The 19,855-nt window shown below is 39.7% G+C and overlaps 1 long non-coding RNA gene across 1 annotated transcript in view; it reads left to right on the top strand.

Annotated features, from left to right (window-relative positions):
• LOC117599362 (uncharacterized) overlaps positions 1-15,290 on the top strand; it is a 62,072-nt gene extending 46,782 nt beyond the window's left edge. Inside the window, exons 3-4 of the long non-coding RNA XR_004579828.2 lie at positions 14,087-14,187; positions 14,299-15,290. This is a non-coding gene — a long non-coding RNA (uncharacterized LOC117599362). The remainder of the gene's footprint in view (positions 1-14,086; positions 14,188-14,298) is intronic.
• Positions 15,291-19,855: the final 4,565 nt, after the last annotated feature.

Here is a 19,855-nt window from a genome sequence, read left to right as displayed (position 1 = left end):
TCTTCTCTGATACCCGCTTAACCATGCTGCCACATTAGACGAGCCGGCAGCGCTAAATAACAGGTGGTGGGCAAACAAAGGCAGAAAAAAGGCTTCGTCCTCTTGGTTTCCGGACCAGTTAAGGTGCGAATGTAATTGAAGGCAGACTGATTCTCAAGGTTTCTTAGGCTTTTTTTTTTTTTACTTTCTTACCAGGCCCAAACGCTTACCCCCTTCCCTCCCCTCCCAGAATCCTCTCCTGTTCAGAAATCATGCTGTGCGCTCCTTTTTCTTGGCAGGATGCTGATGCTCTTTAATTTGCACTCTATTCATCGCAGGCACTCACACAGGAGGAAAAAGCTGCTTGGAATTAACTGTTTCAAAGGTCAAGTGAATTTGATTATTAGCTTCGGTTGTGGGGGACCAAGGCTTTCACTCAGATACCTATTTTTGGTTTTATTAAAAGAATTGCTTCTAGACTAGTGGTGCTGCTGAAATCACAGCACTTAAGGCCAGAGTTTAAGGCAATGGGCAGAGAAAAAGCAAAGCTAATGGTCAACTGAGGCTGGCATTTCAAGACACTGGAATTTCAAGGTTTTTATGATAAATAATTACAGATAACATTATTAATTTTTATAAATGTTAGTTGCTTGTCCCTGAACACATCTAAAAAATCTTACGCAAAAATGCGAAAATAGATAAGTGAATACATTTAAAATAAATCGTGATTTTAGATTTTAGTGGCACAACTGAAAAGCGTTCGCCCTATTGTCTAACGATCACAAGTGTGAATCCAGACAATACCATAGCCAGGAGTCCAAAAGGACAAAAGTGACCATGCTCCCTGGGCGGAAGGGAAGGCATACATTCTCTCCTCGGAGTTTGTTATGTTGCCCTGTGATGTAGCATGAGCGGCAGTTCAAAACGATGTGTTTGGCTCGATTCACATGTCTCCGAGGAAGCATGTGTTAGCCCTCAGCCTCCCAAACAACAGTTGGTAGATGTTGTATCATTGGGAGAATTGGTGGGTGGGAGGGAATTGGCCAAGACCAAATCAGAGAGAAAACTGGAAGGTGCCAGAATTGTCAGATCAGAGAACTTTAGCATTTAAGTTTCTTCACTAATTCAAAATTGGCAATGAACCACTAATGAGTTTGTGAGTAAGACCCTCAAGCTACATTCTTGAATTCTGTTTCGCTTGTAAATTAGTTTGAATAAAAGTATTATGAATGAATATCAGTAATGACATATTTGTTCGAACAACCACGATTCATTAATTCAGTCTTTGGCTAAATAAGGAGCCTCATTACATAAGGCATTTAATGTAGTACATTACTGGCACTTGCAATATGTGCTGGCTAAGGCCTGGGCCATACTACAAGCTTTATACAATTCTAGGAAGCAAATGTTACAAATGTTACTGTATAATGACAAACTTCACAGATTTTTGTCCTTCAGTAATCTAACTCCCCCAATACTACAAGATTTTTCCAGAATAAAACACCTCACACATTCCTGACTAGTAATCCTGACTCTAGGAACCTTGGAGCTCACAGAACTTCTCAAGAACAAATGTAATTTCAGATAAAAAAAACATGGCGGATGACAGTTCAGCTCATCTGTCATTGGTCATGTCAGTATTAAATTTGGGTAGAAACAGTGGAATACTGGAAGGGTTAAAATCGGGACACATTTTATAATCGTTGGGAGGAGACAATGGGCCGCAAAAATTGGACCAATTGTTCCCAAGTGTGGCCTAGGTATAAGAATATTTAATCAACATTGAGAGCAGATTTGCTCCTCTCCCAGACCAGGCTTGCAAATTGGTGTGCATTCCTATAAACCATGTCAAACCAAGAAAGGATCATAGCTTTCCTCAGCACATCATTCATATGAATTCCGACCTGCACTCATTACATTAGCCACCCATTCTTCATCAGATCAGATTTCACCTTCTGATGTCTCTCGTCACAAGGCCAGTTGGTGAACGTGAGTTCACGGGGTACTAGGAGATCGGATTTAGTTCTGCGGCTGCTAAGATGACTGGAAATGTGTGAAAGGAACAAAGTAAAAGAAGATCCTGGGGTTAGTATCCAGAGTTAGTATTACAGTCTTTGAAGCATCCTCACGGGTATCGCCGGTGCGTGAGGGATCTTAGTGTAGAGTGCAACAAGAGAGTGAAGGTGAGAAAAAGCTTCCACCGTCTTTTTAAAAAGAGACTTTTTCTGATGCGAGCGAGCAGGTGATGAACCGAAGGTAAATTCCATTGTATTAATGTGCTGTCTACAAATCTGCACTAAACTCCCGGGTTGAGCTGAGCATTTCCTAGCAGACAGGTTAACACAATAAAAGTTGAAAGAAAAGAAATGGTTCACTTAGAGTCCATCTCCTGACCCATTTATAGTGAACTCTGCTAAAATATTCACTGAAAAAAAAAAGAAAACGCGTTAAAAAGAAAACACAAAAATCTTTACATTTCTCTCCTTCTTCCTAATCCTTGCATAGTCTAGGGAGCATTTCTTCTTCTTGACTGTCAGTCTGAAGTCTTTTCATGGGAAATTAATTCCATTATTAAACACGTTTCACCTCAGAAATTTCAATTACTGCCTGCAACACGAGAAGAGGAGAGAGAGAGAGAGAGAGAGAGAGAGAGAGAGCATCGGCGTCTGTCTGGTCTATTGCATGAATATTGTATAAGGCCATGGCAGTAATCGCAGCTGATAAATACAGTGTCAGCTATAGCAAGGCCTGGATGGATTCGTACCGAGGCGTCTGGACCAGATGGCCACAGAAGACTACGAGTGCACTTATGTCAGAGCTTTATGAGACTTTGAATAAAAGTTTAAGATATGGGTTCGCTGCCAACACTTGTTGGCTTGTTGAAGACTTTCTTGTCACGGCCTTCTGGACTGTTAAAGGAAGCTCAAGTTGGCTCCTTATGTGAGTTTAAATGTTCAGCCGTTCTAATTGACTTGGCTGAGCTGTTTATTAATCTGTTTATCATTCATTTTCAGTAAACACCCTATCCCGGTCAGGGTCATGCTGAAACCTGGGTGTGAGGTGCCTCGAATGGGACACCAGTCCATCACAGGGCTCATGTCATTTACTTCAAACTCAAATAATACATCAAGGGCAAGTTGGTTTTCCCAGTGATAACAAGAAGACTGAACTCCAAATGAAGTCACTGAAGGAAAATGCCTTTCTCTGTTTTTTTTTTTTTAACAAAAAGCCCTAAATTCTAGTCTTGGTTTTGCAGGCAAACCTTCTTCACAGCCCAAACACTCCTCACAAATCCATCTTCCCTAGATTGTTGAGGGATGCTATGTTGGCATGGCAACACATGGCAAAGAGAGAGCGAGAGGGGAAAAAAAAAAAAAAAAAAAAAGAAGCTTGCTGCACTTGCAGTCAAGAGTATGCACTGCATCTAATGGAACTAATGTATGAAGAAAAAGCATAGCTGTGTATTCAGGCACAGGGGCCTGGGAGTGAAAATAACACTTACTATAGTAATTGCAGAGCCAGGCTTGAGTGATGGCCACTTTAACAGCCATCCACTGGTCAAGTGCACTATCTCTTCACTCTCTTCTTCTTCTTCTTCTTCTTCTTCTGTGCTGTTTCATAAGTCAAGGCAAGTCTGTTAGCTATAAAGCACTATACATTGGCAGAAAATATCAAACTTTAGAGAACGGTGCAAGGCACGAAGCACAGGAGCAGTACGTGATATTAGAGGCTGAAATGCACTATCTATTAATATCTCGACAGTTAAACTAGTAGATTTCAGCAATGCATTATATCATTTTATATATATATATGTACATATATGAGGTGCGAGTGATGGCATAATAAGATTGATGTGGAGCACTTAAAGACAGATAGACAGCTGCGTTCATGATTTCAAAGCTTCTGTTCTCATGTTTTGTCTTTCGTCTTGTGATTATGTCTGGCCATGTGCATTTGTTTCATGTCTTGTTTTCACCAATGTCTTGTGTGTTGTGTTTTTCCAGTGTTCTGTGTTAAGCTCTTGATTTGGTTTGTCTATTTATACCCTTGTCTCATTCTAAAGTCGTGCCATTGTTAACGTGCGTTACTGAGCCCTCGTTCCTAGTTCCTCGTTTGCTAGTTCCGTGTACTTCCTGGCTTTGACCTATTTGATTTACAATTATGGATTGCTCTTGGATTATGTTGTCTGCCTGTTCTCTGACCCCTGCCTGGAATATGGATTCGCTCAAATAGAAGACACGCTGATTCTGTGCACTTGGGTCTTGTCCCCAGTCCACACATATTACAACCCTAAAATGGTAAACAGAAAGGTTGTAACAGTTTCATTCAGTGCTTAGTCTACAGTATCTACTTTTAGTTTCTCCTCCAAAGGCATTTAGTGGAACAAAAAAGAACGATTGAGTAATAATCCATCTTGATCGCATTCATTACCTCCATGACTGTATTTCACATGCTCTTTCCCAATCAGTAATCCAATGTTATGAATGGGTGTGAAGAATATCAGCCCAAAATGGAGATCTAAGAGGTGTAATCACCTGACATGACTGTCAAATGTATCTACAGTCTGGGCTAGAAAGAAATCAGCCCTACAAACATTGGAGGTGCTGTTTGCTTTTCACAAAAGTCCAAAATAATCTGCCTTTAAGACATTAACATTTGTTAATAGCAAATAATATGATGCCAAAAATGAAACTTATTAAAATATTAATGTCTTTTTTAGCTCTACTACCACATTTATACCAGCCGCCCCTGAACATGACAAAGACAAGTGTAAGAAGAGTAAAAACGGCTTCTATAGAAAAGTGGCGCAATAATCTCTCAGGTGTTCGTCGGAAGAGACGACAAACTCACCTTCAGAAGCAATGTACTGTATTATGTATTAATTACGGAGGATTACGATCCGGAAAAAGGCTCACCTGGGCAAGCTGGTGCTGCGCTCATCTCCTTTGTCCCCAAGGCTTCTACATTCCAGCTCTTCTCAGAGAGTAATCCAGACACAACAGCGAACTCACAGACTAACACCAGGTCTGTCCTCAACACGCTCTGTTACTGGCTTCCAGAGGTAATTCCTATTCATCATCATTTCTATTTGTATAGTCCAGCCTGATCAAGTGGTTGCGGATATGAGATTTTCCCGGCTTCCCTAATGACTTTCAATACATTTAAGTCCGTAGTCTATAATATTATACAATTTAACATGAATAAAGCCTGAATAACCAAAAGCACAAAACAACCAGACTAAAAGAATTCAGTAGCAAAGTTTTTCCAAGGCCCTGTGAGGGGTTTTACAGCTTGCAATTTCCTAAATTATGGCCCATTTGTACATTGTGCACTTGGTTTTTCAAGGCTTCTTTAAACGTGAAGCCTGGTATTGGCTTTTCCAGCACTCAAATCGATGGGCTTCTAAAACGAGGCTTCATTTCAGGAGAATATCACTGGATATCAAGGGCAAGCATTTTTCATAAGAGTAGAAGAAAAGAATATAGATCTATATAGATACATAATAAATGGCCTTTCATTTGGAGAAGTGCTCTCTACCCATTTGGCCACAAAGCCCATCAATAATTGTTTTTTTTTGTTTTGTTTTGTTTTGTTATTTGTGGTCACTATTTCTAATTGGTTTCGTATTTGCTCAATAAGCACAATTTTTCATTTAGTTCATTTTTTCTCTCATTAGGTATAAAGCTATATTTAGTGTTTATCTTCTTCTAGCTGATGCTGCACTACATTTTGTAGTTCAAGGTGAACTTCGTACATGGCGTATGAGTTTGAGGGCAAATGGCACCTTATTTTTTTCCTCGTCTTGCTAATATTTTGCAGACTTTAGCACTATTTTTGGTTCATATTAAAAATGCCCCTTTGCTGACACCAAGCCATGAGTCCGAGAGGGAACAGGTCAAAGCAATTTATATTTGACATGTGCAATGTGATCGCCTTGTCATTGCCTCAGTCCATGCTAGCTCCATGTGAAACACACACACACACACACACACACACTCACACACTACAGCACCAACATAGAGACCCAAACACACATGGTGCCAGTGTTACCAAGTGTTCCCTGCTGTGAAACATAAGGACAGGTGAGAGAGAGAGAGTGTGTGTGTGTGTGTGTGTGTGTGTGTGTGTGTGTGGAGGTAACATGGACTGAGGCAATGACAAGGCGATCACATGGATCACATTTCACGCTCAGACAGGGCCGAAAAGATCCCCCTTTACATTTCAGATTTGTTTGGTCCCATTGTAGCCATCAATCCCAACTGTGACAGTTGACAAAACCGTGTCCTTATAACCAGAGACAAAGGAAACATACACTGATGAGGAAATAGAGACAAAAGAGACAAAGAGAGATGGAGGCTAATGAGGAGAGATGTCAGAGGCACACGAGTCATAATAATGGATGAAATGGTCAGGTTGGTGGGTTATTTATGACACACACACACACACACACACACACACACTCGCACACACGCACATGCGCAGGGGAGGGGGCCTCTGAACACCCATCATAGCAATTTCACAATGATTTACGATAAAGTCCTCTGAAGCATGGACGTATAACCTTGATGCGGCCTTATCATGAAGGAGATATCCGTAGGCATCTTTTGTATCATATCCTTACTAACCCCCCGGGTGTGTATCTCTGTGTATGTGTGTGTGTGTGTGTGTGTGTTTCCATAGGTGTGTGTGTAGGCTACTGGAATGAAAGTGACATTTGTGCTAGGCCCTTAAGGGACTTTCACAGGCAAGGACAGACTGACGGTTATAGATGAGTTTCTCACAAGTGCTAGCTAGTGGGCTAGTGTGAAAATGGTCTTCCTTTCGCATTTATAACCGACAATTTTCTGCAAACACAGCTATCAAAGCTGTCTGCCTCATTAAGCCATTGTTCAATAATGTCACTGAGTCAATAACCCAATGAATCAGTTGTTTACTTAGCTCAGAAACGATCGGGGAGGAAACCAGAAGGCTGCCGGACCCGAAGTAATGACTTGCCTATCTTGTCTTTCTAATTAACACGTAATCGTCCATGATGTCTAAGCCCACTTTTTTATTTCACAGATATGTTTATCTGTTTTCACTTTGCTTAATGGTTTCCTTCTCATCTCTACACGCTGCCCAAAGGTTCCAAAGCTTCAACTTTGCTGTCTTCACTACTTCTGTGTTGGATTTCTCATTAAAATGACACTGGAAAATGATAAGTGAGAACAGAAGCTCTTGCTCTTTAGTTTTCAGGAGCTAACAGCAAAATCTAACTCTTATCTTATTAACTCTTATGTTTGAGATTATTGAAATTTTTCACTGCGCTACCAATAACAATGTTATTATGACATCAGAGCCGCAGACAACCTTTAACTTCTTACAGGAATAATGAAAATACAGCACCAACCAACAAGTTAATACCAGAATCGCTAACCACATCACAAATATGTCAATAAAAACACATTTAATATGTTGCAGGATGGAGTTTTCCTTGTGAAATTGTCCCCCCACTTTTCAGATTCATGTTATGTGCTGTGACATAGGATGTCATAAAAACCTTTTCCCAGAAACTTTCCTATCCAAGCTAACTAGGCTTTTTTCCTGATGTAATTTCCAAGTGGGAAATAACAAAGTCTGACAAAAAAGTCTGTTCTTGAAGTACCTGTACTTGAGTATTTCTTTCATCTAACACTTTTGACTTCTATGTACTATCTACATTTTTAAACCTCACTACTTTTATATATTATCATATCATATATCCACTCACTAGACACTTTAATAGGAACACCTATGCACCTGCTAATTCATGCAATTATCCAATTAGCCTATCACGTGTCAGCAGCGCATTGCATAAAATCACACCAAACATCCGCCTCAAGGTTTGACATGTTGTGAGTTCTGAGATGCTTTTCTGCTCTCTATGGTTGTAAAGAGTGATTATTTGAGTTACCGTAGCCTTCTTGTCAGCTCAAACCAGTCTGGCCTCCCATCAACACAGCATTTCCATCCCCAGAACTGGTGCTCATTGGATGTTTTTCGGTTTCCGCACCATTATGATCTGTGTGAAAGGTTCTGAAATATTCAAACCAGCCCATCTGACACCAACAACAATGCCACGTTCAAAATCATTAAAAATGACATTGAGTGAAGCTCTTGCCCTGTATCTGCATGATTTTATGCATTGTTTTGTTGCCACATTATTGGTTGATTGCATAAATTAGCTGCTGTACAGGTGTTCCTATTAAAGTGGCTGTTCTAAAGCCATAAGTTGACTTATGAAAAGACAAAAGACAGGCCAATTCTGAAAACGTTGCTGTCTAAGTTAATAAGGCCAGCTAATATCCAACAGTATATCCCACAGTAAGGGCAATAGTATATAATAGTTCTAATACCTATGATTATAAAGAAACACATTTTAGTCATCAACATATGTGAACTTATCACCTTGTCCTTGCTGAAAATCTGCACTGGCGGGTGTTGTGATCTAGCATGCTAGTTCAGGGCTGACGTGCTGCTAACTACAGAGTCCAGATGTTCGATGCCACAATCTGTCCACCCTTTTTCAGTGCCAATCTTCTAGCGTGCCATGAATCATCTCCTCCTCTGGGTCACAACAGTAACACTTTGGCACCAAGAAGCTCTAACTGGCACGGAGGCATGGGCATGGCACACTCATCGGCACGGCATCACCATCACACAACGTCCGAATTTTTATTTTCCTTTCTCTCTTTTTTTCCCTCACACGCACACACATACTGTACCTAAACACACCGACCCACACAGATCGCAGATGTGATGACAGTTAAGTCATAAAAACAGGTTATGAAGAGTTCCGGCTGTTCTCAGGTGGCAAAATAATTGCGGCTAATTTATAGAATTTGTGCTACAAGTGCATTTTAATGTTGCATGATGAAACTTAATTAGCCTGCTAAACAACAGCCCACAGATTTAGCACCTCTTAGCTTGTTTTTGTTTTCCCAAGAGCAAGATGCATTATGCCTTAGCAACCACCTAGAAACATCAGAATCTACTGACACGTTTGCAGTGTTTATTGAGGGGAAAAATGTAATTATTTTTAGCTTTCAAGATAATTGGCAGATGCAGCCCTCTGACAGAGCTGCCTATCTTATCAGCAAAGTACAGAACAGTTTTCAAAAAAATAAAAAAAAACTTCATGGGGAATCTTTTCACAAGGATTTCTAAGGTTGTAGTTAGCCTGTGTCATTTTTTTTCCTGCTGCGTAAAACCAATATTTCATTCCCCTTTATTTTTGTATGAGAGATCTCTCAGTGGCAGCCTGCTTTTTTATGGATCTCTCTGTTTGCTGATTCAGCTTGCTCAATTTACTTTCAATGAATTCTCTCTACATTTCTATAGAAATATAGTTCTGACTGGGGCACTGAACTTGCCTGCATGTACTGCATACTAAGTCTGCATATAGTGGGATCTAAAAGTCTAAGGCACCATTTCTGGGGTAATAAAATTTATCTTTGGTAAGCGCTTTATCCCGGGCAGGATCGCTGCTGGACCTGGTCTATTCCGGGAACACTGGGAATGAGGTGGGAATACACCCTGAATGGAATTCCAGGCCACCCCAGGGTGCCATGCATACATGTATTCGTACCTAGGACTAATTTAGCATAGCAAATAGGTCAAAGGCCTATAGCACACGCTTAATGGTTATTAGTTTGTATAGTTTTATGTACAGTGGATATAAAAAGTCTACACATCCCTGTTAAAATTGTAGGTTTTTGTGATGTAAAAATTAAAACCAAGATAAATCGTCTCCGATCTTTTCCTCAGACCTTTAATGTTATATAGCAACCAACACAATTCAAATGAAAAACAAACAAATATTTTGGGGAAAAACTTGCAATAATTTGGTTGCATAAATTTTTGCTTGTAATACAGCACTCCACTCTTCCTGCTCCACATGCTCCAGCTCTAGCAGACTGTAAGGGGGTCTTCTGTGTACAGCTCTCTTCAAGTCATTCCACACATTTTTAATGGGATTTAGATCTGGCCTCTGAATGGCCAGTCCAAAACATTGGAATCTTCTTCTTCTGAAGCCATTCCTTTTGTTGTCTTGGATTTGTGCTTTAGGATGTTATTGTGTGGAAGGTCAAATTCTTCTTCGTCTTTAGCTGACTAACAGAGGCCTGCAGATTTTGTGCCAAAATAAATTGTTATTTGGAGCTATCCTTGATTCCCTCTATCTTGACTAGAGCCCCAGTCTCAGCTGAAGAGAAGCAGCTCCATAGCATGATGCTACCACCACCATGCTCCACCATGGTTATGGTGTTCTTTGGATATTAAGCTGTCTTGTTTTTGTGCCAAACAGATCTTTTAGAATTATGCCCAGAAATTTCTACCTTGGTCTCATCAGACCATAACACCTTTTGCCACGTGGTTTGGGGTGATTTAGGTGGGTTTGGATGTTTTATGAGAATAGGTGAGATTGTTGTCACATGCAGGGAGTGACCAGTACTTGCCTGATATTCCTGCATCTCCTTTACTGTTGCACTTGTAAGTCTCTTGACACTCTCCCTGATAAGTTATTGTCTTGTCCTTTCATCCTTTGTCCTTTCTTGGTAACATCACTATGCTGCCCCATTTTTTCCACTTGTTGATGATCGTTTTAATGGTGTTCCATGGTACGTCTAATGTTTTGGAAATTCTTTTGTACTCCTCTCCTGATCGGTACCTTTCGACAATGAGATCCTGTACAATGGTCTTTGCGGACCATGGCTTCAGCAGTCTGATGAAACAACTAAGAAGATGTCAAGAAAATCCTACGGAAACAGCTGATCTTCATTTGGAGTTGATCAGAATGACTTCACTGATGACAGGTACATGATCATTACTTTTGAATATGAGTTTGAATATGTGATTGGTTAATTACGAACACAATCACATGCCCCGGTATAAAACAGTGTGCACACTTGTGCAACCTGGTTATTGTGTGTTTTTTTCTTTTTTTTTCTCTTGAATTTTGTTGGCTGTTATATCAGATTAAAGGTGGAAAAACATGGAAAATATCTGATATGATTTATCTAGGTTTCAATTCGTCGCAAAAAAAACCTGCAATTTGAACAAAACTTGTGCAAACTTGCAAACTTTTTATATCCACTGTAAGAAGCAGTTGTTATACATTTTACTTGATAAAACTTTAATACTGGTCTATGTAAATATTCTGCTTGGCTTGGCAACAACAACGTGTAGAACGTCTGAGAAGTCTGAGAATAACAATGCGATAAATAATAGCACATTATGGTTGGCCTGTGTACATTCTCATGATTCTATTTTCATATTAGCAACAGTAATTAGAAAACGAATCATGAATTCTTCTTTGATTATTCTTTCAAAATCCAGGCAGGAGAAATAAAAAAGCCATTCTTATTAGTAGAAATAGCAGATATAAATTCACTAAATGGAACTAAATGGATAAAGAGTCAGTTTTTCTGAAACTTGTGGTTGTCACTGATAAATCCCATAAATCGTGAGGGCAAATCCAGTCAACACACCTATGACTAGCTTTAGCTAGCTCTAGGTATGGCATTGGAACCATACACATGATGAGAAGAGGACTAAATACTGTATTGGAGACTTTGTCTCCATAATTGTGCTTTGCAGAGTCAATTTAAGCCACGTTCAGCACAAAATCTCCTAATAGTCCTTGAGGAAAAGGCTTTTGCTTCGCCACAATCATGTGACATAATCTCCTGCATTTTTGTGGAGGACAATTCTCTTCTCACCACGTCTCTATTCATTTCAGAACACGGCTCCAAAGGCATACCTAAAGCTAGCTAAAAGCAAAAAGTCTTAAGGGCATAATGATGCATTCTTAGTCTCCATAAAGCTGCCTTCTAAACAACATTCATATTGAATAGTCATTAACATTTTGGCAAAACGTGTGCTCTATTGTGCCTCATTCAAAAAGCAGCCTGGGTGAAAATGTGCTGAACATGCTGCTAAGCATGGCCTGAAATCCACAGGGGGAAAATAGACTTCAGAAACACATCTCTGATGTCTGGATCCTTTGGAGAGCTATTCGCAGACATGTTTGCTTTCAGAGACCTAGGAACAGCACAGTTTCTTCACAGCTTCTTCTGAAAAAAGATATAAATGTGTTCATAGTAATGACATTGTCAGGCACGGACAGGATTTGGATGCAAGTGCAGGGTTTTATTAAATGAAACAGACAAATCCGAAGGAGCAAAAATAGGTGTCAGGTGATCAGAAGACAGATTTAACTGAATTAAGAGTAGGCAGAGCAGAAGTGAACAACACAGACAGGGTCGATACTGGAAAAGTGCACAGACAAAACAAGTAAGGTCGAGCAAGACTTGGCAAAAATACTTCGCAAAGATACGCTGAAAGTCTGGGTTATTTATGGGGTGGGGTACATCATCCAGATTTCTTGAAGATCATGGGAAGAAGAAAATCGAGTTCTCTCATTCTTTTTTTCCCATTAGAATGTCTGTCACTTTCAACTATATTACTCATTTAAGAGCAAAATGTGGTCATTGCTAGCAAAGAAACCTTGTAAGATATTGTTGAAACATTTGTTGAAAGGGTAAATGCAAATTTTCTTAGATTCATGTTGAAAAGTATTTCATTTTAAGAGTTACCTGTATTGCATTTTGATTTGTTGTATTCTTACAAGTGATGAGTTAAAGAAAATTCCTGGTAGTGGACACAGATTTTGGATCTACACAAAAACCATCCAAGTGAACAACAAAGGAAAAAATAGTAACTCATGCCAAATGTGACTGATCCTTACGGAAAAAGTCTTGTTTATCATCCTTCCTAGCATTAGAGAGCAGTGGACAGGGAGCGTGAACAGGATGAGGAAGTCCACTAGAGTGAAGGGTTACTGAAGAGTCCTAGATGAGTACTTTGGCTGCTGAGGGGAATCGGCCAAAAACACTCAAAGTGAAACCTCTTCACATTGCCCGGAATTACAGAGTGTTCGTGAGAGGCTTGAGTTCTTTTTGGCGTTATAACTTCAGAGCAGTGATCGTCCACCCTGTTCCTGGAGCTCTACCTTCCTATAGAATGTAGTCCAAACCTAATCCATCCTGATCCAACACACCTGCTCTACAAACATAATTAGTCCTTATTAGCCGGATCAGTTCTGTTGCGTTAGGACTGCAGCAAGGTACATCTTCAGGAATCGGGTTGGTGATCAGTACAGGCCATTTTCACACTTGACCCGAAGGCTTGTTTGGAGGAGGGGCTCATAATAGCAGGTTTGCTTTCAAATAAGAGAATTTCTTCCAAACCTTGGCTTGATTGCGCAATTCCATACATCACTTTTGTGTATGCAGGATTGTAAAATGGTAGACCCTAGGTTCTTCCATTTGCTGTTTTTATTATTTTCCTTTCAAGCGGCAAATTAACTCAAAGAATGCCAATGAACTAGTTCATTTGGTACCAAGACTCAAACAGCTTATAGCATGCCATTGTACAGGAAGACCTACAAATGAGGAGCTGTTCTCATTAGAAGCTGTTCTTCTAAAAGAAGATTTTATCCATGAAGGCCAGTATGAGATATGTATGTTTTGTGATGCTAATAACAATGCTCCAGTTCTATGAAAGTCTGGTTAAACATCAGTAATGGCTTTCATCTCCTCTGCTGACCATAACAATCCTTTCCCTGCAATCAGAAATATAGAAACAGCAACTAACCTGACAAGTTTAACCAATCGTGTTACTTGGTATGCAGCATAGTGAGTTGTTAGCTTCTACACCTGATGTAGGGTGCACCAAGGTTTGGCTGGTGAACCCTAGACCACTGTTTTCAAGCTGACTATGGATTAATTCTCTGGACTGCTCCCGAGCTCAAAAACAGCTTTCACACTTCATCAAACATACCGAACCCTTGGGGCACACAACCCAGTATCCATAAAAAATGAAAATGTCCATAGAGAAGGCATGATGATCTTACAGTCCAGTCAAAGAAGCTGAAAAGCAAGAAGTTTGCTGTGAGAGTCAGCGGGAATCAGGAGAACAGCCATGACAAACTAAGATATCAATGTGTATCATAGGCACAAAGACACGACCAAAGAGTGGAAGAAAATCTTGTTGGTTTCATCATCTTCATCTTTTCTTCTCTATTTAGATCCCAGTCTAGCTTCTGGATGAGGATGACCTCGGAGCAAGTATGTTGCCATGGGTACCGCTGGATTTCGGACAACATTTCTGCATGCTTGGTGATCAAAGGTAAAAAATTCCTGATCTTTGAGGTTGAGTCTCTGATCCGTCAGGTTGTTTTCAACCTGCTTGGTCCGTGTCTTCTTTGGTGCTGATTACTGCACTTTCCGCTGCTTCCAGAGAAGTCAGCATGGTAGCTGACTGGCAGTCATCATGCATCTGTGACTCAACTATTGCAACCTTCATCTCTGGATTTCCTTCCTCGACTGTGGGTTGCTTTTCACATCTTATACTGATATACATTCAATGCAGAACTCAAGCATATTCAAGTATTGTCTCTGATTTATAGAGTAGTACTGGCAACAATAAGCAATGGTATGCAGACTTGCCCTCTTTTGAACTGTCTCAGTTATGCTATGCTATCTTGCCATCTAGCAAGAACTGTTAGCTAGCTAGTTTGTCAAATAGTATGTCAAAATGGTATGATAACTATGATGAACCACTTGATTATTTTCTAATAATTGCACAAAGTGTCTTCTGCCAGAACTGTTACAGAAAATGAATCAACACCTTTTGACCAATCAGAATAGAGAATTCAACAGCTCTGTGGTATAAACAATTATGTGCTTTTTTATGTAGCTATTGACTTCGCTAGCTCATCACTGATTCCTGGTAGAAAGACAAACATTTGCATTTTGACTTTAAAACTTTTTTTTAAATTTTATTTTATTTATTTATTTAAGAGATTTCTGTAAAATTTATTTGCATAAATATTTAAGTGCTGAGAAACAAAATTTGACCTACTGTGCTTCTCTGTGGCTGGCACACAATATAACCCAGCATTCATTCAGCCACTAACAAATGTGAATGTCTATGTAGACCTGTGCTACAATGCTGGAGGTTATGTTTGAGATGGTGGAGGGCCTCAGGGATTGTCTAGCCAGCTTCCCTCCACGTATCTCTTTAAAGAGAAGTGACATATTCACTGTCAACATCCAAATGCTGCGTGGAGTCTGGGTGAAGCAGATAGACCCTCCACACACACACACACACACACACACAGACACACTGAGAGCAGCAGCATACACTGTCATACACACCCATCATCTTCACAGCTTAGAAGAATCCCACTTTTGTAATGACTGTTGTAAGAGCGCAGTAGACAATGGCTATTCATTATTCCAAGCAGATAAATAAAGAAAGACTCCAAAGTTAATTGTCATACCGTCATGCTTTTTTACGCATTTAATCGCGTAGAGATGATGGTCTCAGTGATTGTTGTTCAAGGGGAAAGTGAATGTGATTCATCAAATTTCTTCCAAACCCATGCTTCAGTGATACCAAGATGATACTCCAGAAGAGAACGCAAAGCGTGTTGATTGTGGTCTTCAATGCATGACTGGATGCGTGCATGATTGCTGCTCTGGCCTCTTTGACAAAAATCTAAAGTCGTTTGCCAGTCGAGTCTGAAATCTTGCCTTTCCTGTTTCCACATAATTAGGATACAAATTGCCCCAAACATAGCCCCAAATGCCAGGCTGTTGAACGGAAATGAAGCTAGATCTTTACAAATCGCCTCACTGGAGGTCTCGGTTTGGTGCCAAACACACAAAGCGCCATTACTTGATGTACAATTAACCTTTGAATGGATGTTAAACAGCTGGTGAAGCAGTGGCACTGGCCGGAGATCAGTTGCATGGCATTGTTGTCTGTGTGTATTAAGAAAATCTCCATAAAACACTTGAGGTGTGACGTTTCCAGAATGATGAGAAACCTGACATAGGTAAACATGTGTGAATTAATATGCATCGTTACCTTCAGAAACAAGAAGTATTGATTGAAATTGCAGGCAAATGTGAAATTGTTTTTTTTTTTGTTTTTTTTTACATGAATTCATAATATGCTAATAATCCATATGCTTTCCGGTGCCTACCAAACACTTGGACAGCTTGGTGGCTAACACACTACAGCAAATATCTGACCATTATGATAATGTGAGATATGCCCTGACTTAAAAGCAGTACTTTCATGCCCAGCTAGTCACTTCTGAAGTCCTGGCACTCGTGAGGAACTCTCGCTGCACCGAGTGAAACCTCAGTGCGAGGACAGTGCAGCGAAAATGTCTGCCAGAGGTCTCAGGCCTGGCCCGGGGCTGCTCGCTGTAAATCAGCAGGATCCATTAAGAGCGCAGTGAGCACTTTCCACCCTGGTAATACATCTCCTGGCAGTATTTCAATCTCCCTTTTTTTTGCCGACACCTACAGCATTTTTTCCCTTAATCTTTATAATAGCGTCGACTGGCGGTTAGAGACCTTGTCCCATTTGTCACCTTTTTACTGTGCGCTTGAGACACGCTGACCCACACATTGTGACACCAATTAAAGCAGACAATTTATTTTAGCTTAGTCGTGAATAAGGAAGATTCAGAGTCGGCTTTGGGCTTTTCGTCACCTCCGTGAACAAAGCGGATCTGTTACGATGTCCACGTGTTTATTATGTGAATAGACCTAGTTTTGTTTATTTCAAGATAATGATTTCAAAGGTAATTTAATTACAGCTTATGGTTTACAGGGAATAAATATTGCAGGGAAAGAGAAACTATCTACCCGTTACAGCTTAGTAGGTGTCTTACTTCTTAATCTCTGTGTGATTGATATTTAATAGGGGAAATAAAGAACAATTGGTGCGATAGGAGCAGACATTATTGGGCATCTGGCAGCAGCAGACGTTTTCTCTGGAATTGATAGATTCACAGCAGGGTGGTGGTAATGTTTCACTTCTCTACTGATAGGGGCATGACAGCTGGAAATCCAATATATGAGCTTGTTATGCATGGCTCTGGTTATATGACAAATGATTAGCAATGCTGCGTAGCCATGTGTTTGGAAGAGCACCCACAGCCCTTTCCTCTTTCGTGATGAACTGAAAGCAAAAGTCTTAAAGCACTTAAAATAAAATCTAGCATGCATGTATTTGGGTTGTTTTTCTGAGAGAGCACAATGGTTCAATGTAGAACCCTATACCAGAATGTTTCCTTAAGCAAGAACCTTTCGGATGCTAAGAACATTTTCAGTTGGGTTGAAAATATCTTTGTTAACCAATTCACCTTTTTAAAGACTGTGTGAGTTGCACTGTCTAAAAGTAAGCAATAAAACACTTGGGGGCATTCTGGTATAGGAAACTAATCAACGACAGAGTGGTGTGATGCAGAGGCAAAGCGGGTTACTGTTACCACCCAAAGTGGATGTTTTTCTAGTAAGCACACCTCCCAAAGTGTTTTATTCCTCTTATACAACAGCAATCTGCCCATTACAATTTTAATGCATTAATGAATGACATGTACGTTTTATCTATTTATAGATACATTTAATGATGTGGAAAACAGAAACAAGGCACTTACATTATAAAAGCTATAAACAGCCTTTCCCTTACCAGCCTCTCTTTTTTCTCTCTCTTGAAGTTAATATGGCAAAAAAAAAAACGCAGCTTGTCACGTTACTGAGAAACCAGAAAACGCAAAGTCCTCTGTCCTGAAGACCTTCCTGTGGTGGAAAACTTACTGTTGCAAAGTGCTAACACTGGAGACTCCTTCCTTAAATGTTAAAGAAACATCATCTAACAGAAACCTTCACCATATCATTGACTATATGTTTTTTTTTGTTATAATAATAATACACTTTAAAATCAGTTTATTATACAATTATAAACCCGTGATTTGCACTACAGCCAAAATGACACTACAGTCAGAGCTGCTGTTATAGGAATCAACACCTTTTGACCATTTAAATATATGGCATAATTTATTTAAATGACTTTTTAATAATGTAACTATTATCATTGTTAGAGAATTTTAGCTCCAGTGTAGGTTTCACACCTGGGCAAATGGCAAGTCAAACATTCTACACATTCTTCTACACATTTCTGCCCTGTAGGTACTGTCTAAAAATGTATTTCTCCCGCACGATGACAGTATACCTCTGCGGTCCAATGAACCAGGGGTTATCAATTCAAGGCTCAAAGAACCCTTCCGCTATACAGTTTTTGATATATTTCATCTCCTGGCACACCTGAGGCAGGTACGTGATGGAAAATACTAATTCCCCAGCTCAGCTTTGTGGGCTCCATCACCACAAGCTCAGAAACCCGCTGTTCTAAAGAACTTCATCATGCTTTTAGTGCAAGTAAAAAAAAAATGACATACATGTGCCTCGTGAAACTTTGGTCGATCGAGTTACTTTTATGACCGAGAGGTTGTAGATGCAATAAAATAAGTGTACTTGTACTTTACTGTTAGCGGATATATTTATGGTTGTCATTTGTTGGTTTGAGGAAATGAAAACCAGAGTTATAAGGACTATAGCTCTTCATCGAATTACATGATGTCAGAGGTTCTGGCCAGACATTTGACCTTTGCTTGGTTCAGCTGTATATCTGGGCTGAATGTGTTCTAACACGAGCAGTTGTAATAAAGTATTTCTGCAATGAACATGGGAATACTGGACCCTAGGCACATTTGTATTTGGACACACATACTGTACACACTTTCATTCAATTCTGGTAGAAGCTGTTGTAAAGTCTATGAACACAATAGCTTACCTACGTGAATAATGAAACGAAACAAAGCCTATAATGCACATTAAGCACAACCATTCCCCCATGGGATCAGGCTATGCAACCAATATAAAGTTTTAGTTGAAGAAGTGCTGACAAATAAACATTTCGAGGTAGATCCTGCTCATCGCAGCAACATACCTACCACCGCCTACCAGACCAGTGAAAATCTGAACATGCTACGTGCACTATCGACATTCTGTTGCATTACAGAAACAAGCCTTGAACTGCAATCCTTATTAATTTTCCTGTGACAACATTAATGGAGTGCAATGGCCCGTTCTGTTCTTTCTGTGCACTTGTCTCAGTGGGCCCTCCCTCCAGTGGACTCAGACAAGCTTTCCTGTCACTCGGGGTTTGGGGGAGTCGCATTTCATTAATACTAGTCAATTTTCACATGATTTGTTCCAATATCAATTGAGCTAATATGCATTTGAACAACCAAGAACAAAGGATTTGCAGGAATCAGTGTAGGAAAGTTGGTGTATTGTTGCGGAAAGAAGATGGAGAAAGAACTTCAGCTTTTCCTTTGAAATGTATTGTATGGATAAATGCCAGAAGGCTCTTGAATGACATTTTGGTATTCGCAAACAGAGGTGTATTGAGTAATTAATTATATAGTACTTCAGTGAAAGTATAGAAAATGTGTCAAAATTTTACTCACTTAAAAGTATCTAGCCAAAAAATGTACTTACGTGAACAACATCTATAAGTGCTACGTGTTTGTTTTTATGTTTTTAGCTAATGAAATTAAGTTACTGTTTGCATGTGAATAGTATTCTTATTTACCTTATTACCTTATGACCTAAAACTGTTATTCTGTTTTAAAGCAACTGCGGCATTTTGCCTAAAAACATCATTCAGATGTTCTAGGTTTGTTGATCATATGCACGACTAATTCAACTGTACGTAGTTTGCTAATGACTTGACCAGAAGTAAAATATAGAAAAATATAGAACCAATATTTATCATTAGCTAGAATTTGATTTGCTGCCTAGCCAGTTATGTTAGCTACTGGAATTGATACTAGTGTAACCAGGCATTAGCAACGAAAACATGCTATCTTATTTAAATGTAGTCAGTTAATGTTGGCAAATAATCTAAAACATGCGGTTTCAAATTAGAT

Source organism: Pangasianodon hypophthalmus, chromosome 17, assembly GCF_027358585.1.
Source record: "Pangasianodon hypophthalmus isolate fPanHyp1 chromosome 17, fPanHyp1.pri, whole genome shotgun sequence".
Lineage (NCBI taxonomy): Eukaryota > Metazoa > Chordata > Actinopteri > Siluriformes > Pangasiidae > Pangasianodon > Pangasianodon hypophthalmus.
The sequence above is the reverse complement of the archived record's forward strand: the minus strand, read 5'-3'. Positions and strand labels throughout refer to the sequence as shown.